This window comes from Scyliorhinus torazame, chromosome 8, assembly GCF_047496885.1.
Source record: "Scyliorhinus torazame isolate Kashiwa2021f chromosome 8, sScyTor2.1, whole genome shotgun sequence".
NCBI classification, from domain to species: Eukaryota; Metazoa; Chordata; class Chondrichthyes; order Carcharhiniformes; family Scyliorhinidae; genus Scyliorhinus; species Scyliorhinus torazame.
The window spans coordinates 62,400,365-62,424,180 of NC_092714.1; the positions used below are offsets into that span (position 1 = coordinate 62,400,365).

At 48.0% G+C, this 23,816-nt stretch overlaps 1 protein-coding gene across 3 annotated transcripts in view; it reads right to left on the bottom strand.

Moving 5' to 3' along the window:
- The window catches only part of gtf2e1 (general transcription factor IIE, polypeptide 1, alpha), a 112,338-nt gene that overhangs the window by 85,421 nt on the left and 3,101 nt on the right, over positions 1-23,816 (bottom strand). Inside the window, exon 1 of one of the 3 annotated variants that reach the window (XM_072513714.1) lies at positions 10,004-10,041. The exons of the other annotated variants lie outside the window; for them this stretch is intronic. The gene's annotated coding sequence lies outside the window, so the exon portion shown is untranslated. Of the gene's footprint in view, positions 1-10,003; positions 10,042-23,816 lie in introns of those variants that run through there. 3 annotated transcript variants of the gene reach the window in all.

Here is a 23,816-nt window from a genome sequence, read left to right on the forward strand (position 1 = left end):
AAGGACTTCACAGATATGGTATGAACATTTTTAATTTGAACCAGCACTGTGGTTTTAAACATACTGTGTAATGCTCGTTCCCTTAAAATCATCATAATTCTGGGGGTTACCATTGACCAGAAACTTGACTGGACCAGCCATCTAAAGGTTTTGGCTACAAGAGCAGGTCAGAGGCTGAAAATTCTGTAGAGAATAGGTAAAACAAGGTAAAGTCGCCATAGTCCCACATGACCATAGGCTGCTTTCCCCTTTGAAGGGGAGAACTGATTGTTGTGATTTAAGCTGAACATCACCACACCTCAGGTGTCGGGCAAGGTTGAGAAGACGGGGTCTTCATGAATAAGCTCCCTGACTCCCCAAATCGTGTCCATCATCTACAAAGGCACAAATCAGGAGTATGATGGAATAATCTCCACTTGCCTATTTGAGTGCAACTCCAAAAACCCTCAAGAAGCTCAACACCATCCAGGACAAATTAGCCCAAATTGATTGGCACCCCATCCACTAACTTAAACATTCACTCTCTCCACCACCCGTGCATAGTGACAGCGTATGTGTTCCATATACAAGATGCTCTGCAGCAACTTGTCCAGCCTCCTGATAGCACCTTCCAAACCCAAGATATCTACCACCTGGAAGGGCAAAGGCAGGAACGGTAAAGTCACCATAGTCCCAGATGATCATAGGCTGCTTTCCCCTTTGAGGGGGAGAGTTGGATCACCACACCTCAGGCGAGGGGCAAGGTTGAGAAGGCGGAGGCCTTCATGAAGAATTTCAGCTGGTACGGGGATTGAATCCACGCTGCTGACCTTGTTCTGACATCACAAACCATCTGGCAAGCCAAGTGCGTTAAACCGGCAATCACCTGCAAAGCTGCTAACCATCTGCTATTTCCACTGAAGACTAATCACAAAAGCACTGCCTATATAAGTGTAGAAACTATTACAGGGAATTCAATAAAAAAAATTGCACCTCATTGACATATCTGTATTTAAATCACTCCATGGATAATTCTTTGTCTATCTCAGTAGGTCTGACAGCATTTGGGGAGAGTGAAGGGGGCTAACATTGAGTCTCTTTGTCAAAGCTGATACTGTCAGACCTACTGAGATTGCCCAGTATTTCCTGTTTTTGTTTCAGTTTCCAGCATCCGCAGTAGTTTGCTTGTAAATTCTTTGTCTATGTCTGTTTTAGACTTCTTCTGGTCTCAACTGGATTAAATAAATTACTTGTAGTGACTGGACCACAAAAGCACTTAATTGGCCCTAAAACAGTAAGGGGTGTACTGAGATCATGAAAGGCACTACATAAATGCAATGATTTATTTTTTAGTGTTGGTGGCAGTCAGGGTAGTAGAGTTGATATCAGCCAGTAGGTGTAGGAGGAGGGTAGGGCATTACCCCCAGTGTTTGGGATGAAACAGAGTGATTGATTCAGGAGTGATGTAGTTGAACTAAGGCAGCACGTGTTAACTTTGGCAAAAGGGAAAAGCCTTGTGTAGTGAAACGTGTGAATCTAGCTGAGGTATTCTGAGCACAGTTTAATCATGGTAGTATAGACTGAATGGGGGTGGTATGTTGCTTGGCTGCACTGTGAGTGTGCACTCAATCCTCCATGGATGCCCAAAAATCATTATCAGAAAATTTGCATGTATATAGACTTTTCATAACCACCAGCTGTCTCAAAGTGCTCTCAACCAATTTTTTTCAAATGTATCACTGTTGCAATGTAGAAAATGCTGCAGCTAATGTGTGCAGAGCAAACCTCCATAATGATCAGACAATCGTTTTCTGTGATGTTGATTGAGGGGTAAATATTGGCTAGGACGCTGGGGATAATTCCCCTGTTCCTCCCTCTGCAACTGGATCCTCGACTTCCTGACCTATAGACTACAATCAGTAAGGATAAACAACAACACCTCCTCCACGATAATCCCCATGGCCCCGCAAGGCTGAATACTTAGCCTCCTACTATATTCCCTGTGCACACACGTCTATATGGCAAAATGTGGCTCCAACTCCATCTACAAGTTTGCTGATGACATGACCGTAGTGGGTCAGTTCTCAATCAACGATGAGTCAGAATACAGGAGGGAGGTAGAGAACCTAATGGAGTGATGTAACGACAACAATCTCTCCCTCAATGTCAGCAAAACTAAGGAGATGGTCATTGACTTCAGGTAGCAAAGTATCATACACACCCTGTCTGATCAATAGTGCCGAGGTGGAGATGATTGACAGCTTCAAATTCCTAGGTGTGCAGATCACAACAATCTGTCGTGGTCCACCTACGTCAACACTACAACCAAGAAAGCACAACATCACCTATACTTCTTCAGGAAACTAAGGAAATTTGGCATGTCCACATTGACTCTCACCAATTTTTACAGGTGAACCATAGAAAGCATCCTATCTCATACATCGCAGATATATTTGAGAAGCTGCTGGGGGATGGGGCGTTCTCCCGACCCTTGGAGGTGGTCAGGGCTCACAGAGCACTCGCGAGGAAGCCGCGAACGAGAGACACCCCCCCCCCCCCCCGAGGGTAATGGTGGTGAGATTCCACAGGTACTTGGATGAGGAGCGCATTCTAGTGGGCCAAGCCGACACGGAGCTGTAAGTGGGACAATAGTATCCTGCGGGTCTACCAAGACCCTTGTGTGGAGGTGGCTAGGAGAAGAGCAGGCTTCAACCTGATTAGGTTGATCCTTTTTAAGAAAAAGGTGAAGTTCGTCGGACTGTTGTATCCGGCCCCTCTCTGGGTCACGTACGAGAAACAGCACTTTATTTCGAGTCGCCTGAGGACGCGCTGGACTTCTTGAAAAGAAAAGGACTGGTGGTGGACTGAGAACTTTTGAACTTTGCTGCAGCGTTCATGTTTTTTTTTCTTTTTGTTTCTCGGTTCTTTAAAAAAATGTTACTCGTTTTTCGTTTTGTGGAAGCTGTTTGTAATGCCTTCTGTATTGATTTGGGACCAGTGGCAGAGCTGAGCGAGTTAAGGTTTTCATTTGCACTGTTGGGGGATGGTGTGCTTGTTTAGATTTTGGTGTTTTTCTGTCGGGCAATTGTGTGGGGATTGTTTGATGTTGGAGTATATTATATGAGCAGGGGGGAGGGAACAATAGGTGGGAGACTACCCGGCGCCAGGGATGGGGCCATCAAGCTAGCTGGGCGGGCTAGCTTACGGAAGCGCAGTGGGGGGTGTGCAAATGTTTGGTTTATCAAAGGGGTTGGGTTACAGAGTGTTGTTACTAGGGGGGGGGATGGGGGGGGAAAAATGTTCTGCTGACGAGGGAGGGACAGAGAGGAGGTTGGGGGCAGAGGCTGCCTGGGGGCGGGCCGGTGGAGGCGCGGAGCATGGGCTGGAGGCGGGCCCAAAAAAGGGGATGCCGGATCAGCGAAGGGGGGGGCAATGTGCCCCCCAACTAGGCTGATCATCTGGAATGTTCAAGGGTTAAATGGGGCGGTCAAGAAGGCACGTGTGTTCGCGCATCTTAGGGGACTGAAGGCGGACGTGGTAATGTTGCAGGAGATACACCTTAGAGTAACTGACCAGATTACATTGAGGGAAGGCTGGGTCAGTTAGGTCTTTCACTCGGGACTGGATTCAGAGACTAGAGGGGTCGCGATCCTGATCAATAAGCGGGTGGGGTTTGAGGCGGGTAGAATAGTTTTGGATGTGGGAGGTCGGTACATTATGGTCAGTGGGAAACTGGAGGGGGTGCAGGTGGTATTAGTAAATGTGTTTGCACCAAATTGGGTTGATGTGGAGTTTATAAAGAGGGTGCTGGGGAAGATACTGGACCTGGACTCGCACAGGTTGGTCATGGGAGGGGACTTCAACACAATTATTGACCCTGGCTTGGACCGGTCAAGCTTGAAAATGGGCAGGGTGCCAGCAATGGCAAAGGAACTAAAAGGGTTCATGGAGCAGATGGGGGGGTGGATCCATGGAGATTTGGGCAGCCGAGGGTGAGGGAGTTCTCCTTCTACTCACATGTGCATAAAGTATACTCCCGGATCGATTTCTTCATTTTGAGCATGGCCTTACTGGCAGGGGTGGTGGACACGGGGTACTCGGCAATCACAATCTCAGACCATGCTCTGCACTGGGTTGACCTGCAGGTTAGTAAAGACAGTAACCAGCGCCGCACTGGAGGTTAGATGTGGGACTTTTGGCTGATGAAGGGGTGGGCGAGCGGCTGAGGAAATGTATTCAGAACTACCAGCAGGTCAACGACACGAGGGAAATTTCAGCAGCGATGGTCCGGGAAGCACTGAAGGTGGTGGTCAGAGGGGAGCTGATCTCGATACGGGCCCATAGGGAGAAGGTGGACTGGACAGAGACGGACCGACTGGTTAAGGAGATACTACAGATCGATAGGAGGTATGCGGAGACATCAGAGGCAGGGCTTTTAAGGGAATGGCGAAGGCTACAGGCGGAGTTCGGCTTGTTAACCACAGGTAGGGTGGTGAAGCTGCTGAGAAAGGCGAGGGGGTTGATCTAGGAGTATGGAGAGAAGGCCAGCAGAATGCTTGCACAGCAGCGTAGAAAGAGGGAGGCAGCCAGGGAGATAGAGAAAGTAAATGGCGGAGATGGGAACCTGGTTGGAGATTCATCAGGGGTGACTAAGGCGTTTAGGGATTTCTACAGTAGGCTGTATAGGTCGGAACCCCCTACGGGGCCGGAGGGGATGAGGCACTTCTTGGGGGGGCTGAATTTCCCAAAGGTGGACGGGGAGCTGGTAGAAGGGCTGGGGGCCCCGATCGGGTTGGAAGAGATAGTGGAGGGTCTGAATGCAGATGGGTAAAGCCCCGGGGCCGGACGGGTACCCAGTGGAGTTTTATAAAAAGTTCTCTGGAATATTGGGGGTGTTGATGAGGATGTTCAATGAGGCAAGGGAAAGAGGGGTGCTGCCCCCGACAATGTAACAGGCCAGAATTCCGCTGATTCTGAAGCGGGACAAGAACCCGGAGCTGTGTGGGTCCCACAGGCTGATATCCTTGTTGAATGTGGACCCAAACTGCTGGCCAAGGTTTTGTCCTCCAGGATTGAGGATTGTGTTCCGGACATTATTGGGAGGACCAGACGGGTTTGTTAAGGGTAGGCAGTTGGTGGCGAATGTAAGAAGGCTGGTAAATGTGATCATGATGCCCCCGGAAGGTAGGGAGGTGGAGGTAGTGATCGCAATGGATGCAGAAAAGGCTTGTGATCGGGTAGAATGGGATTATCTGTGGGAGGTACTGGGACGGTTCGGATTTGGGTGGGGCTTTATTGTCTGGGTCAGGTTGCTGTATCAGGCTCCTGTGGCAAGTGTACGGACGAATACGACAACATTGGACTATTTTAGACTGCACCAGGGGACGAGACAGGGATGTCCCCTCTCCCCACTGTTGTTCGCACTAGCTACAGAGTCATTGGCTGCTCTGAGAAGCTCAAGGGGCTGGTCCGGGTGGGGGGTGGAGCACAGAGTCTCGCTCTATGCAGACGACTTGCTTCTGTATGTATCAGACCCATTAGAGGAGATGGAAGAAATCATGAGGATTCTAGGGGATATTTGGACGGTTTTCGAGGTATAAGCTAAATATGGGGAAAAGTGAGATGTTTGCGATCCAGGCGAGGGGACAGGAGAGGCGATTGGGGGAGCTGCTGTTTAGATTAGTAAGGGGAAGCTTTAGGTACCTAGGCATTCAAGTGGCGCGGGAATGGGACCGGCTGCATAAATTAAATCTGGCCCGGCCAGTAGACCAAATGAAGGACGATTTTCGGAGATGGGACGCGCTCACGTTGTCATGAGCTGGGAGGGTGCAGACGGTGAAGATGACGGTCCACCCGAGATTCTTGTTCGTGTTTCAATGTCTCCCCATCTTTATTCCGCGGTCCTTTTCTAAACGGGTCAACAAAGTGATCTCTGGCTTTGTTTGGGCAGGCAAGACCTCGCGGATAAGGAAGGTAATGCTTGAGCGGAGTCGGGGAGAGGGCGGGCTGGCGCTGCCAAATTTTAGTAACTATTGCTGGGCGGTGAATATAGCCATGATCGGGAAGTGGGTGGTGGGGGAGGGGTCGGCATGGGAGCGTATGGAGGCGGCTTCATGCAAGGGCACCAGTTTGGGGGCGTTGGTAACTGAGCCTCTGCCGTTCCCGTCGGCACGGTACTCCACCAGCCCCGTGGTGGTGGCGGCCCTGAGAGTCTGGGGGCAATGGAGGAGACATGTGGGAGCAGAGGGAACATCGGTCTGGTCCCCAATCTGTAATAATCACCGGTTTGCCCTGGGAAGTATGGATGGGGGCTTCCGGATATGGCGGAGAGCAGGGATTGAGAGGATGAGGGATATGTCTATAGAGGGGAGCTTTCCGAGTATGAGGGCGCTGGAGAAGTTTGGGTTGGCGAGGGGAAACAAATTCAGGTATCTGCAGGTGCAGGACTTCCAACGTAAACAGGTGTCAACCTTTTCGCTCCTACCACTAAGGCGGATTCAGAACATCGTAGTTTCCAGAGGGTGGGTAGGAGAAGGGAGCATCTCGGACATTTACAAGGAACTTATGGGGTCAGAGGAGACGCAGACAGAGGAGCTGAAGCGCAAGTGGGAGGAGGAGCTGGGAGGAGAGATAGAGGATGGTCTATGGGCGGACGCGTTGAGTAGAGGCTTAGCCTGATACAATTTAAGGTCGTTCACCGGGCTCACATGACAGTGGCCCGGATGAGCAGATTCTTTGGGGTGGAAGACAGGTGTGCAAAATGTGCGGGAAGACCAGCGAACCATGTCCACATATTCTGGGCATGTCCGAAGCTTTGGGGATTTTGGCAGGGGTTTTCAGATGTCATGTCCACGGTGTTAAAAACAAGGGTGGCGCCGAGTCCAGAGGTGGTGATTTTCAGGGTGTCGGAAGATCCGGGTATCCAGGAGGAAAAAGAGGCAGATGTTCTGGCCTTTGCTTCCCTGGTAGCCCGGAGACGGATACTATTAGTTTGGAGGAACTCAAAGAACCCAAAGTCGGAGACCTGGCTGTCGGACATGGCTAGCTTTCTCTGTTTGGAGAAAATCAAGTTCGCCTTGAGAGGGTCACTGTTAGGGTTCGCCTGGAGGTGGCAACCGTTCGTCAACTTCTTCACGGAAAATTAATCGTCAGCAGAAGGGGCGGGGGGGGGGGGGGGTTAGTTTAGCTTAGATTGGGGGGTTAGTAAAGGTGGGACCTGTAAGGGAGGGAGATGGCTTTTGCACTATGTTTATAGTTTCATGTACTTTGTTTATTGTGTTGTTGTTATAATACCAAAAAATACCTCAATAAAATGTTTATTAAAAAAAAAGAAAGCATCCTATCTGGCTGCATCACAGCCCGGTATGGCAACTGCTCAGTCCAAGACCGCAAAAAACTCCAGAGTGTTGTGAACACAGCCCAATGCATCACACAAACCCACCTCCCATCCATTGACTCGGTCTACACCTCCCGCTGCCTTGGGAAAGTGGGCAGCATAATCAAAGACATCTCCCACTCGGGTTAGTCTCTCTTCCAACCTCTTCCATCGGGCAGAAGATACAAAAGTCTGAGAACACGCACCAAAGATTCAAAACAGTTGCTTCCATGCTGTTACCAGACTCCTGAATCTCCCTTTTATCACGCATCTTCTCTACTGTGTAGCACTACATTCCGTATGCTTTCCCGATGTCTATGTATTTATATTTTGTATTTATCGTATGTCCTATGCTTTTCATGTATGGAATGATCTTCCTGGACTGTACGCAGAACAATACTTTTCACTGTACCTCGGTACACATGACACTCAATCTAAATCTTTGAAATTGTGCCATGGAATCCACTCGAGCAGGAATACAGGGCCTCAATTTATTGGGTCATCCAAAAAAACGGCACCGCCTTGATTTTTGCACTCAAGCCTTGGAATGGAACATGAATGTAATGAATGACATGGAACCTTGTGGCTCAGCGAGAGTGCTACTAACAGAGCCACAACTATTAAGGAATTGTGGCATAATGGCAATCTTACTGAACTAGTAATTCAGAGGACCGGACTAATTCTCTGGAACATGGGTTCAAATCCCACAATAGCAGCTGGTGGAATTTAAATTCAATTAATGAATAACTCTGGAATGAAGCTAGTCTCATTAACGGTGACCATAAACTACATGATTGTCATAAAAACCCATCTGGTTCACTAAAATGTTGAAGAGTACAGGACAGTCCATCAAGTATCCATTTTGAAATGAAATGAAAATGAAAATCGCTTATTGTCACAAGTAGGCTTCAACGAAGTTACTGTGAAAAGCCCCTAGTCGCAACATTCCGGCGCCTGTTTGGGGAGGCTGTTACGGGAATTGAACCGTGCTGCTGGCCTGCCTTGGTCTGCTTTCAAAGTCAACGATTTAGCCCTGTGCTAAACAAGTATCAGACATACTTTAGGGCAGCACGGTAGCCTTGTGGATAGCACAATTGCTTCACAGCTCCAGGGTCCCAGGTTCGATTCCGGCTTGGGTCACTGTCTGTGCGGAGTCTGCACATCCTCCCCGTGTGTGCGTGGGTTTCCTCCGGGTGCTCCGGTTTCCTCCCACAGTCCAAAGATGTGCAGGTTAGGTGGATTGGCCATGATAAATTGCCCTTAGTGTCCAAAATTGCCCTTAGTGTTGGGTGGGGTTACTGGGTTATGGGGATAGGGTGGCGGTGTTGACCTTGGGTAGGGTGCTCTTTCCAAGAGCCGGTGCAGACTCGATGGGCCGAATGGCCTCCTTCTGCACTGTAAATTCTATGATTCTATGATTCTATAACAAAGGCACACCCTGCCCAGTCAACTCTACGAAGTCCTCCACAAGGATGTGCCAAAATTGGGAGAGTTGTCCACTGATCTTGACAAGCAACAGCCTGACATAGTCATACACTCAGAATCTCCCCAGACTCCTCCATCACCATGCCTGCCCCACCAGCAGAGAAGGCGACACAGTGGTAAATGGTAGAGAGCGCGGTCCTGGTGAGAGGACCAAGGGGGAAAACCTACTTGATCATGTCATTATCAATCTTACCTGACGCAGACGCATTTGTCCTTGGCACTATTGGTAGGAATTACCACTGCATAGTCCTTGTGGAGACAGAGTCGCACCTTCACACTGAAGACACCGTCCATTTTGTTTGGCACTACCACATGTTTTAAATGAGATAGATTTAGATCAGATTTAGCAGCTCTGAACGGGCCATCCATGAGACCCTGTGAGCCATCAGCAGCCACAAAACTCTACTCCACCACATTCTGTACCTCATGTTTCAGCACAATCATGTAGTTTATGGTCACCGTTAATGAGACTAGCTTCATTCCAGAGTTATTTTACTATTATTATCATGCAAAAGAATCAACCCCAGTTCAACAAGGAGTGCAGCAGGGCGTTACAGGAGCAGCACCTGGCAAATCCAAAACTAAGCTACCAACCTGGTGAAGTGACAACACAGGATGACAAACATGCTAAACAATGAATGGAGCATGCTATAGATCTAAATGTTTCCAAAACCAATGGTCAGATCAAAGTTTTGCAGACCAGCCACATCCAGTCATGAATGGTTGAGGTCAATTAAACTATTGAACGAGAAGATTCTACTATATCCCCAACCTGAATGATGGCAGAGGCCAGCAAGTCAGTGCAAAAGACAAGGTTAAAGCAGTTCCCATCATCTTCAGCCAGAAGGGCTGTGTAGACAATCCATGGCAGTTTCCTCCTGTCACTGCTCTCCCAATTACTTGAATACATTCATCTGGGCCTCTTGTTGAGGCTTCCACCATCACCGGTGCCAGTCTTCAGCCAAATTAAATCATTCCATATGATATCAAGAAACAGCTGAGTACAACAGATATAGCAACAATTATCCGTGCTGCCAACATCTCAGCTGTAATGAATACTTGTGCTCCAGAACTTGCCGCACCACTAGCCAAACTGATCCAGTACAGTTACAACAAGGAACCCTAATAAAATTGAAGTAAACGTTCCACTGATTGGAGTCATACCTGGCACAAAGGACAGTGATTGTGGTTGTTGGGGGCCAATCATCTCAGCCCCCGGACATTACTGCGGGATTTCCTCAGTGTAATGTCCCAGGCCCATCACCTTCAGCTACTTCATCGATGACCTTACCCCCATCATAAAGGTCAGAAGTGGAGAGATATTCACTGATCATTGCAGCATCAGTCAGCCATATTTGAAAATCCTTAAGAGAATGGAAAGCAATATCTGCCTGCATGCTGCAATACCTGGACAACATTCATGGTTGGGCTGACCAATGTAACATTCACGTCACACAAGTACCAAGCAATGGCCATCTCCAATAAAAGAGAATGTAACCAACCCCCCCCCCCCCCCCCCTTAACAATCAATGGCATTACCATCGCTGAATTCCCAACCATCAACATCCTGGGGACTTAATACTGACCAGAAACTCAACTGGACCATCCTAATTGCGTGTTTACAAGAGTACATCAGAGGCTAGGAACCGCACCTTCCAAACCCGCAACCTCTGCCACCTAGAACAGGAGAAACAGACATATGGGAACACTATCACCTGCAAGTACCCCTCTAAATCACACTATCCTAACCTGGAAGTATATCATCACTCCTTCACTGCCGCTGGGTCAAAACCCTTGAACACCCTCCATATGCCCTAAGTGTACTTGTATCTCAAGATGCCCAGTGATGTGGCCCGAGATGCCCACATCCCATGAATGAATAAAAAAATTCAAAACATAATGGCAAAGATGGTTATGTCCATACGGTGTAGTTTCATCCCAGCCTCAATCCTTTTTCTGAAACACTGTTCAACACTTACACTGGGTTCATCAGGAAAACATCAACTGTAAAAGTGGAGGGTGGGGTGGGTGGGGTGGGGGGGGGGGGTTGTAATCCAAGAAAGTTGGTTGTTTTGTGATGTCATATGAGACCAGAGTCCTTCAGATAATTATCCAATAATTCAAATTAAACAATGTAATCAGCACAGTAAAGTGTTCCATACCTCTGGGAAAAAACAAGTAATAGGAATTTGCAATTTAAAATTCAGAGTAGCACGCATATCAGCTGGAATTTGCCTGGACCAGACTAATAAGCTTTAATGAACCAAGTGTACCTTCTCTGGGCTCCCTCCAATGCCAGTATATCTTTCCTGAGATAAGGGGACTAAAACTGTTCATAGTATTCCAGGTGTGGTCTAACCAGTGCCTTCTATGGTTTTAGGAAGACTTCCATATTTTTATACTCCATTCCCTTTGAAATTCCATTTACCTTTCCTATTACCTGCTGAACCTGCACTTGAACTTGGTGATTTATGCACAAGGACCCCCAAAACTCTTGAGCTGCACCTTTCTGCAGACTTTCTCAAATTAAATATTCAGCTTTTATTCTTCATACCAAAGTGCATAACTTCACACTTTCCTACATTATATTCCATCTGCCAAGTTTTTGCCCATTCACTTAACCTGTTTATATCCCTCTGTCGACTTTGTGTCATCTTCACACTTGCCTTGCTACTTATTTTTGTGTCTTGAAAGTACCTTTTTTGTCCCAATTCTCTGCCTTTATCAGTTAGCTAATCCTCTATCCATGCTAATATACTACCCCCGACACCATGGACTCTTAACTTATTAAACAGCCTTTTGTGCTGTACTGTATCGAACGTTTTTTGGAAATCCAAGTATATTATATCTACTGATTCCCCTTTATCTATCACCACAAATAATTCTAATAAATTTGTCAGGCATGATTTCCCCTTCATGAAGCCATGCTGACCCGGCTTGATTATATCATGTATTTTTAAATGCTCTGTTATTACATCCTTTATAATGGCCTCTAACATTTTCCCAATGATAGATGTCAAGCTAACAGGCCGATAGTTACCTGTGGGTTTTTTAAAATTCCCTTTCTTTTTGAATAAACTGATAAAATTCCAAGAAGTACCATCTCTTTTTGTCAAGTAAAAGAAAACAATTGTCAGCAATGTACTAGAACTACCTATATTTACTTTAGAGTGGCTATTGGGATTTTATGTTGCAATGTAGACCACCATCTATGCACAGTTATGAACAGAAAGGAGATCAATAATACCATTGCAGCAGTCCTCTGCAATCTGTGGAATTTAAGTGCTCAGTGATCCACCTAGTCTTGCAAACTTATGTTTTTGTGCTAAAATGCATAATTATATTTGATTGATTTTGAGAAGCTTGAGTGGTCACATTAATATGCACAGGACAAGTAACTTTTCAAAAAGGTTTGTGGCCCACTTTTGTGAAGTCAGAACATTGTGTAATTGTCTTCCCCATCGTCAATCACATTAACAATAAAAATAAATCCTCTTCCTTCACAGAGGCATCCTTTCTAGTTGTACCATCCTACTTACATAAATGCCCTTTCTTGCCTTTTTTTTTAAAAAAGGGACTTTCCAGCTCTTTTTAATTATTCAGCTCTCATGCTTTTTTTACATGCCGTTTTAACTTGTTTTAAACTTGGATAAGCAACTGTTCATCTCCTTGTCAATCAAAATCACTGAAATGATTAGATAACATCATTATTGAAAATATAAATCGTAAAAAAATTAATCTTTCAGAAGTACTGCAACTTCCCAATTTTAGACATCTCATCGTAGGATAAGTATAAAAAGCAGTACAGAAAATGCAGCAATATTACGAATAAAAGGTTATATGCGACACTTTGGTGGAGATGGAGAAAATTAAGGGGAAACCAGGGAGAGATTATGAATTATGATATAGTGAATACTAATTTGTACTGGTCAACTTCTTCCATCGGACAGGAAACACAAAAGTCTGAGAACATGCCCGAACAGATTCAAAAACAGCTTCTTCCCCCTTGTTACCAGGCTCCTAAACGACCCTCTTATGGACTGATCTCATTAACACTACACCACTGCATGCTTCACCCGATGCCGGTGTTATGTAGTGACATTGTGTACCTTGTGGTGCCCTATTATGTATTTTCTTTTATTTCCTTTTCTTTTCATGTACTTAATCTGTTGAGCTGCTCGCAGAAAAATACTTTTCTCTGTACCTCGGTACACGTGACAATAAACAAAATTCAAATCCAAATCAACAAGCCATTAACCAGGGAGCATAAATTTAAGATAAATCATTTTTAAAAATCCATGATTAGAATTTTCTAAAATTCCATGAAAAGGGATAAAACAGAAAAATGCTAGAAATATTCAGCATGTCAGAGTAGCATCTGTGGAAGAGAGACGTGTTAATGTTTCAGGTCTGTGACCTTTCATCAGCTTTCACCAGTTCTGATGAAAGGACACAGACCCAAAACATTAACTCTGTCTTTTTCTCGACAGAGGCTGAGATCTGCTGAGTATTTTCAGCGTTTTCTGTTTTTATTTCAGATTTCCAGCATCTGCAGTAATTTTGCTTTTCCACGAAGAGAGAATGAGATGTGGCTTTGAAAAAGAAGAACTTTGAAGGCTACAGGGAGCAAACAGAAGACAATGTTCGGACAAGTAGTCAACTTGTTGGTCCAAAGCTTGCTTTCATGCTGTAACACTGATTCAAAATGACTCTGCAATTGATGATATCCAAACCCATCCGAACGTACAATCTCAACTTGAGCAAATATTATTGGTTCTGAATTTTGTTTATTGGTCCAGCTACAAATACCAAGGCTGACGAAAGCTGGTAGGCTTCTACAATCTGATGTGCAAAAAAGAGGCAAACAAGTTAATAAGAGCGTAAGGATTAAAAGCAAATGGATAATCCACATTTATTAAGCCCCAATTTGAAAAGCCCACAGCACATTGCTGACAGTGACAGTCTTCACAGGGTCACAAACAACTTGATTGACGTAAAATAATTACGTTTAATTCTGAACTTTATCACATTTTTACACATGGTTAATTTATCTATATATTGGGGCAGCATATTTATCTATATATTGTGCCTCACGGCGCTGAGGTCCCTGGTTCGATCCCGGCTCTGGGTCACTGTCCGTGTGGAGTTTGCACATTCTCCCCGTTTCTGCGTGGGTTTCGCCCTCACAACCCAAAAATGTGCAGAGTAGGTGGATTGGCCACACTAAATTGCCCCTTAATTGGAAAAAATAATTGGGTAATCTAAATTTTTTAATTTTTTTATTGGTGATTTTTCTTTTTTTAAATTCATTTTCATGATGTGAATGCAAAGGGGGAGGTCCATCTTCTTGAACTGCTGCATTGAATGTGCTGCTCCCAAAATACTGTTGGATAAGGAGTTACTGCATTTTGACCTGTGTTGTGTACATTCCATAAGCTTCGCTTAACCTAAACATTTTTTTTAATTTTTCCAATTAAGGGGCAATTTAGCTTGGCCAATCCAAAGCCGGCACTCCCAGTGCAAACTTTGGAGTTGTGAGGTTGTTGCTGTGGTGGAGAGTTGCTGCTGCTGCTCTCTCTCTCTGTTGCTGCTGCTCAGTCTGCTGCCTGTTCCAGTGCTGTTTTCTGCTGAGCTGCCTGGAGAGCGGAGGGTAGGGAAGGAAGAGAGGAGAGGAGAGAAGGACTGGAAGGAGGCAACTTTCAACACAAAGGTGGGAAGCTGGGCCCCTCCCGGGCTGAGGGCCCTGCCTGGCTCAGTCCTCCAGCCCATCAACATCTGCCTCCAACAAAGACAAAGCTATGACAGGGGGATCCACCAGACGTGCTGTTTGCTGCTGAGCTGCCTGGAGAGAGGGGATATGCCATAGTCGCAAGGGACACCGTGCTGGCACCTACTGACCAATCGGCTATCGGCGTGGAGGAGGGAGGACATCCACCAGGCCGCAAGGCCTGAAAGAAGGCAAGGAGGGGATCGGCTCCAGATAGTCCCAACCCCATCAGCCTGGAGAACCAGGCGCCCCGAAACTCCGGCTTGGGGGCCAATGATACACCAGGTACCACGGACACTCTGTCTCATCCTGGGCCCATTGATGCCTCAGCGTTGGGTACTAGACCCGGCGTCATTTCAACGCGGGTCAGCAAGGGGTGGGGGAGTGGGGATGATCCGCACAACCCCAGGCCAGCGCGAAAGATGCCAAAATCATGAACCCGGGGGGGGCAGAGTGTTGAGGGAAAGGGTGGAGATGCAAGGATGGAGGTTTCTTCGGCGTAGGTCACCCCCTTCAAGCAGTGCCACTCATGACTCCATCCACCCCCCCCACCCCCCCCCCCCCCAAGGTGCAGAGAGGGTGGCGCCCCAGACCCCTGCCCCTCGACATTACACCGCACACCGGAAGAAAACATAGATGATGAAACATGTTTTGATCCCTGAGCTGTTGCAGACCCCGAGCAGGAGGCCTTGAGGCCAGGACCCCGCACCTCCTAAAGGCTTGTGCCACCCGGAGCAATTTTGCACCCGGGAGGCTATCGCTTTCACAACGCCGGAGGGCTGTGACAGCTCCCTGACCTCGGGGTCATTGAGCGGTGGTGGCAAGAGGAAGACCCCCCTCTCCGACCCAGCCTCCGGCCCCGGGCGCCCCATCTCCATCCTGGAACTTTTTCTGGAACTGTGGACAGTTGGGACACTTTGCAAGAGAATGCAATGCCCCACGAAAGCCACAGAGAGCCCAGCAGGCAGGCACCCTGAATAAGAATAAGACGGAGCCCATACATAGTGTGAGCACCCGTTCAGATCATACGGACCTGAACGGAACGGACTGACGGTGTTCGGGCTCCCCCAGTTGGGTCTGCGACACCCTTTGGGATAGGTCCGGCCGACCGGTAGTTGCAGCAAAGATACGGGGACAGCCCATCGAGTTTCTCTGGAACACAGGAAGGTCCCGCACCACAATAAATTCCTCCACCATGTTTCAAAAGGACACGTGGCCCACTACAGCCACTATTAGGGGCAGCACGGTAGCATTGTGGATAGCACAATTGCTTCACAGCTCCAGGGTCCCAGGTTCGATTCCGGCTTGGGTCACTGTCTGTGCGGAGTCTGCACATCCTCCCCGTGTGTGCGTGGGTTTCCTCCGGGTGCTCCGGTTTCCTCCCACAGTCCAAAGATGTGCAGGTTAGGTGGATTGGCCATGATAAATTGCCCTTAGTGTCCAAAATTGCCCTTAGTGTTGGGTGGGGTTACTGGGTTATGGGGATAGGGTGAAGGTGTGGACCTTGGTAGGGTGCTCTTTCCAAGAGCCGGTGCAGACTCGATGGGCCGAATGGCCTCCTTCTGCGCTGTAAATTCTATGAAATCACCCTCAGCGGCTTTACAGGCTACTCACAGCAGGGACACATCACAGCCCCTGTACCCATTCAAATCGCCAACATCACCACCAAGCACCCCATAGTTTTATTCTATCTACCCCACAGAGCAGAACACATTTTGGGCATAGATTTTATGAATTCCCACAACCTATCCTTTGATCCAGTCAACCAATGTGTCTGGAAAATGGCAAAATCCACAAGAGCCCCCGCAACACTCACAATAGGTGAATACGCATACAAATTAGCGAATTTTGGTTTAACCCGACTACAATTAGCACGGACAAGTAGGTTAGGGCAGTGTTACAAAAGAACAGGGCAGCATTCGCGACCCACAAACACGACTGTGGCTCTCTGTGGCTTTCGTGGGGCATTGCATTCTCTTGCAAAGTGTCCCAACTGTCCACAGTTGTAACACTCCTGCGACTTTTGTGGGGGGCTGTTCCTGCCTTCATTTACCCATGCAGGGTTCTGGTGTGTTTTAACTGCTTGTATGACTGCTTCTGCCTGCTGTTTTTCGGGATTTTTAACTGCGGGTTTGTTTTGTACCGACTGCTCCCAGGCGCGGGACAATCTTTTTACGACCCATTTCTCATTATGACCTTCCTCTGAGGGATCATAATTCGCACAAGCTTTTTGTCTAGGATGACTGGTTCAGTATAAATCACAGGACCTGACCCTAGACCCCAAAATATGGATTTCCCCAAGAGGCAGAGGGAGAAATCGCAAAAGTTATCGACAGCTTATTAGAGCAGGGCGTACTTAGATCAGTAGCCTCCACTAATAATGCCCCGATTTGGCCAGTGAGAAAGCCCAATGGATCATGGCGGCTGACCATCGATTACCGGGAACTCAACAAAATCACCCCCGCAGCAACCCCCACAGTAGCAACAAGTCCCGAGACCATGCTCAAGCAGGGACTCAATTCCCGATACTTTACGGTTTTGGATATCAGTAATGGATTCTGGTCCATTCCATTGGCAAAGGCGTGCCAGTACAAATTTACCTTCACGTTTAAAAATCAACAGTACACGTGGACATGCCTTCCACAAGGATTCCACAACTCCCCCTCCATTTTCCACCGACAGCTGGCAAATGGTTTGTCAAAATGTTCTCGCCCCGAATGTCTGGTCCAGTACGTAGACGACCTACTACTGCAGACAGACACCAAGGCAGAGCACATTGAGCTTCTGTCCGAACTCCTGGAACTCCTACAAACAATTGGATGTAAAGTTAACCCCCAAAAGGCCCAGATTTTGGAACACAAAGTGATATATTTGGGTACAATTATCACGCATGGTAAACGCGAGATCGAGCATAAAAGGATTGACTCGATTGCCAAATTGCCCCTTCCCCAGAACGTTTCAGCCCTCCGGTCGTTTTTAGGACTGGTTGCCTACTGCCGAAACCACATTGACGGTTTCGCCAGCAAGGCAGCACCCCTCTCAGACCTCCTATAGAAAGGAGCCCCCTGGGAGTGGCTTCCGCAGCATACGGATGCTATGGACTCGTTGAAAAGAGCACTCATTGCAGCCCCTGCACTACAAGTTCCAGACCCGCTTTCCCCCTATGCGATAGAGGTAGCAAGCACAGACCGCACCCTTTCGGCCGTGCTCCTTCAGGAACAGCACGAACAGTTAAGGCCCGTGGCTTACACCTCCAGAGTTTTAGATGCTGTGGAGCAGGGATTTTCAACCTGTGAAAGGCACCTGCTCGCAGTTTTTTGGGCAGTACAGTATTTTTCGTACATAACCGGACTCAACCCCATCACAATCCTCACGGAACACACCCCCACCCAACTTTTACTGGACGGACGACTTAAGGACGGTACAGTCAGTCAGATTAGAGCAGCCAGATGGACCCTTCTTTTGCAGGGACGGGACATCACTATTAAAAGGACCAAAACACACACTTTTTTAGCTGATAACCTACAGTACCCCGGAACCCCCCATGAATGTGAAATTATCTCTCCACACCACAACACAGGCCCCTTTATTGCTAAAACACCCCCCAGAAAGATAGGTAATTCAACCCAGAGCCCCAAGCACACAGACACGTGAGAACCCATTAGGATATATGTGGATGGATCTTCCACAGTATTAGAAGGGAATCGCATAACAGGATGTGGCATTTACGTCGAGGACGCACAGGGACGCGCCCTAGAAGAAAGAGCAATAAAACTTCCAGGACACTTAGGCGCGCAGGCGGCAGAACTTGCGGCCATCGCATACATAGTGGAACACCCAGATTCCTTCCCCAGCCCAGCAGACATATATTCGGACAGCCTCTATGTCTGCAACAGCCTTACGGAATTCCTACCCCTGTGGAAAGCAAGAGGATTTGTTTCGGCAGACGGAAAACCCCTCCCCTCAGCCCCATTGCTCCGTCACATTTTAGAGCGAGCACAGAACAGGACTTTTGGTATAGTCAAAGTTCGAAGTCACCATCGTTCCTCCCCCCCACCCCCCCTGGAAATGTAAAAGCCGACGCACTGGCTAAAGCAGGTTCCAGGCACGGATATTTTTGGACACCCCCCGAAAGCGCACCAGTGAATGCAGTTCAGGTCTTGCAGACTAATATCGAGGATTTAGTGCAGGCCCAGAAGCAGGATAGCAATCTCAGGGAGATTTTGAAAGGAAACTATCCAGCCCCCTATGATAGGTTTAAAAAGGCTCTGACCACACATGACGGTGTGGTTTTAAAAGACACTCTTTGTGGTTCCTGAACAGGACAGGAATCAGTTCATTTGTTTGTTCCATGACAGTCATGGACATCAGGGAATCGATCCCACTACAGCCCACCTCAGGCAGCTCTGTTGGTGGCCGAGTTTAAAAGACGATGTAACTCACTACATTGAGAATTGCCTTATCTGTGCCCAGAGCAACCCAGACAGATACTCCAAAAAGGCTCAGCTCAGTCACACCCGACCCGTTAATGGCCCCTGGACTAACCTCCAGATTGATTATATTGGACCATTGCCCCCTTGCAGGAATGGTTATAATAAATATGTACTCGTGGTGATAGACATGTTTACAAAATAGGTGGAAGCATTCCCATCCAGAACGAACACGGCAAAGACCACAGCCAAGATTTTAACCCACCACATCTTTACGAGATGGGGACTCCCCCGCAGCATTGAATCCGACCAAGGTTCCCATTTTACGGGTCGTGTCATGAAGAACGTCCTCACGATATTTGGCATTACCCAAAAATGCCACATTGCATACCACCCGCAGTCGAGTGGTATCGTGGAGCGCATGAATCGGACCCTAAAATCAACCCTCAGAAAAATGGTCCAGCAAAACAACACCACTTGGGATTCAGTCCTCCCTTTTGCGCTGATGTTTCTGCGAAATACGGTTTCCACATCCACAGGTTACACCCCACACACTCTCATGACCGGACGCCCCATGAAAGGCACAGAATTTTTATTACGATTAGATTTGACCAGCCCCGAAGTGACGGCCCTCACACACGAGAAAGCAGTAGAACAATTAGTGGCGAATGTTAAAACGGCTCAGCTAGCAGCCGCTGTGAAATTGGGCACAAGAAAGAAACAGAGCATGGCCTGTTTCAATAAGACAGTGCATGCGACTGAGTTCAGTGTAGGACAGCAAGTCATGCTCTCCGTATACAACCCCAGCACATTCCTGTCACCAAAGTATTCGGGTCCGTACTCCATTGCAGACAAAGTAAGCCCTTCCGTCTACAAAATAAAGTACCCCAATGGAAAGACTGCGTGGTTCCATATCAATCAGCTTAAGGCATATGGTACACAGTCTAACCACGCACACTACGTCATGCTCGATGCAGCAGACCACGCCCCACCCACAGCCAACGTAACCCTACCCTCCCCCAACACGTCCAGCCCAGCCACGGACTCAACCCCGACTCCACCCCGAACGATAGACTCCGCCTCGGAACGCCCACAGACTGCAGCAGCAGCGACAGCGACTGTGACTCAGACAATAGCCACAGCACGCCTCCCTACTATCCCCATGCAACCGGACCCACACCCAGCGAATCTGACCACGATTCGAGTGATCCCTTCATGATCACTTTCCTAAACAAACCCCACCACCGACCTACAATGACGACCCCGATTCCGTCCCCACAGAACTAGACAGCACCTTTTTGGCACCGAGATAATTCATAGAGACTCGTCCGGAATGACGAGAGTGATCCCAAATCACATCAAGCAGCCCTATCAGCCCTGATACACTTGAGAGTTTGGCATCCGGGAGAAGATGACGACTTTGAGTCTGACTCCCAAAACGAGAACCCCCTTTGCGACCCTGTTCGCAACCGATAACTGAGGTGTCCAGATGATGTTTTAAAAGGAACCGCTTGGGAGAAAACGGTGTCCTTTCTGATGGAACCTGCAGCATGTTTGATGTTGTTTGTACTTGTTCTGTTAAATGTTGTATGTTAGACCGGAAATCTTTTTCCACGCCCCCACCCTTCTGACACCCACTGGCAGTCAGAGAAACTAGTTTGGCCAGACGCTAGTTCAGAGGAACTAGTTTGTCTGCAGAGACTTGTTAATGTCCCAGGCGCCAGTTCAGAGGAACTCGGCTGTCGACTGAAACACAGACCCCCGTTCGTAACTGCCCTTCTGGTTCGAATGAAGAACCAATGAGGCAACCCCCCCATGATGACTGCATTTCTTGCTGGTTGTTCAGGCAATAGAGAAACGGCATTGGGACCTGCCCTGCCTGGGAACCCCCCTCTGGTCAGCTACGCTCGGGTAGGGCACACACAGCATTGGTCGCCGTCCTACCCGGGGACTCCATCCAAATCTTACCCGTCGCGGCCCATACGCACCTCATTTCGGCAAGTTTTGTTCAAAAAGTTTTGTTTTGTTTTGAGGTAACCCTTAGGTTGCCAACCCTCTGCTATTTACATCCTCAAATATTTGGATGGTAAACCGCAAAGTCTGCAAGACGGCTCGCACTGGTTCAGTATTTGTAAGTGTGTCTTGTCCTGAAATTCGGTTTTTGGAGAAAAGAAAATGAGGGAGTCACACATAGTGACCAATTATAAAGGGAGTAATTGGCACTAAAGGACAGACAGGCTATCATATGAGATATTAAACCAAGATAATAACAGACACTATGCTTGATCCCACAGAACTCCAGAAGCTCCAGGACCAGAGAAGAGAAGAGAAGTGAAAGAAGAAGAACCATGAGGACATCCTCCGCGTGGCTCATCACCATAATAGACATTTGGTTGCGAGCGAACGCGAACCGCCTGACCTCAACCCCCCCCAGCCGTTAATGATTCACTTCCCCATAGTACCCAGAGCCCAGTCACAAGCGACACCACATCATCTTGGTGTGACAGGTTTATAACCTGGTACTCCCTGTCCTACTTGATAGAATCCCTACTAGTATTGGCGATACTCTGATGCATCGTGCAGACTATTCGTCTGAGCAAATGGAGAAGGAGAGCCTACCGCGCTCGCACCCCGGTATATAGGATAAGATCCCCTATTTTCGGATATGACCAGACCCCCGCGATCTATAATAAAGAACATTCGTTTGCGTTTTTTTGTTGTGAACAAAGAAATGTTTCATGAACGATTGTACAATCCTGAGCTTGACTGCCAAGCCAGAAAAATGTATATAATGCTGCTATGATTTTGTGTGTATTGTTTAGGAAGTTAGTGTGATGGAATGTTTGAGTGAGTGTAGTTTATTAAGGATAGTTAGAGGTTCCGATTTTCTTATTTTGTAATGCATGTCCCTGTTTGACATAGCGCCCCTCAGAATTGTCTTGCATAGTTATGGTCAGTGTAGAGGCCATAGAAGAGTGCTCACCGGGTCAGGGAATGAAGAACGTCGCAGTTATGTGATCCTTCATGCTTTGCGTTAGGATCACAAGGAGGGAGTGTAGCCACCTGGGTTGGCCAACTCATGAAGTAAAATGGAGAACAGCAAAGGCTGAAGGGAAATTCAGCCAACAGAGGCAGAAACTAGCAGGTGCACATTTACTGTGTATTAAACTCTGCAAAAGCCCAGACAGCATCGATACAAGCAGCCATCTGCATAATAATGAAGTAGCCATCTACATACTAATGAGCGATCCCCGGGAACAATCGAAACATTTGGGTTAAACAAGACCACGCCAGACTCCTCGGCGCCAGCAGGAGCCAACACAAGAGGTTAACGGACACCTCAAGACCGCCCATCGATCAGGGAACCGCTCCAGTATTGGAGAAATCGAACCAAGCGAAAGGCGGGAAGCCCCTGGGGACTATAAAGTTAAGCCCCCAAGTTCAAATCGTCCTTCTTGACAGGGTCACTCAGCAACGCGAACCAACCCTTGAACGTGACCTGTTCAGCTGACGCCAAAAGACCGTAAGTCTTAAGTCAACGCTCGCTACGAGATAGGCGCTCCTAGCTACCAGTCCATACCAGCTTTTGAATCCCGCAGACTCAGAACCCGAACGAAAGGCCACTTGTTCCCCTGACCTGGTGGGCCAGTCCGAAGCTAAGTATAGGCCTGTTAGTTGTAGAAGTAGCTTAGAAGTAGAATTTATGCATGGGTAGCGATTTACTGTGTATAATAAATGTGCTTTGATTTGAAACTTACTAATTGGTGTATTGAGTTATTGATCATTACTTGAACTTGAACCTCGTGGCGGTATCATAAAGATACCTGGCATAAGGTTATAAAACAGAGCCAATTGAACCAACCAAAAGTTAGCAACAGAAGAAGCCGATCCAGATCCTTAAGGCCATGGACCGCAGCTCCCCCTTCACCTACTCACTGGAAAAAAGGCACGGGTTTCGTCAGCAGCCCCTTACGCTGCTGGCTGATGAAGGGTCCCTCGTCTTGGATCTGGAGGAAGTCGGAGCCCAAATTCGAAGCTTCTACAGTGCCCACTCCTCTCGTGACAGCACCCCTTCACTTTGGGAGAGGGGTGCGTCAGAGCTGCCCCTTGTCTGGCCAACTCTATTCTATTTGCATGGAGCCTTTCCTGTGCTTCCTGCAGAGGAGGTTGTCGGGACTGCTTATGCGCGGGACAAGCATTGGGGTGGTCCTCTCATGTTCACAGACCCTGCTGAGCTGTGGAGGATTTGAGAGTGCAAGGCTGTGCTCTCCGCCACATCCTCTGCCAGGATCAACTGGATCAAGTGTTCCGGATACCTGGTCGGTCCGTAGCAGGTGGACCCCCTCCCAGAGGAGCTCAGGCCTTTCACCTGGAGCAGGATCAGCCTCCTCTACTTGGGAGTCCATCTTTGCCCGGCTGAGGAATCCTGGCCAGCTAACTGGCAGGAGTTGGGAGGCCAACGTCACCGCTCGCTTGAGACGCTGGACAGGACTGCTCAGAATGCTATCTTACAGGGGTCGAGTCCTCGTCATAAACCAGCTGATAGCCTCCATGTTGTGTTACCGGCTGGTCACTTTGGCCCCTCCCCCTGACTTTGTCCCAAGGATCCAGAGAATGCTTGTAGAGTTCTTCTGGGACAAGAGACTGCAGTGGATCGCTACTGAGGTTCTGAGTCTCCTGCGAAGGGAGAGCGGCCAGGCGCTGGTGGGCCTTCGGACTCAGGGGGCGACCTTCTGCCTTCAGACCCTGCAGCGATATCTTTATGTTGAGCCCCCTCCAT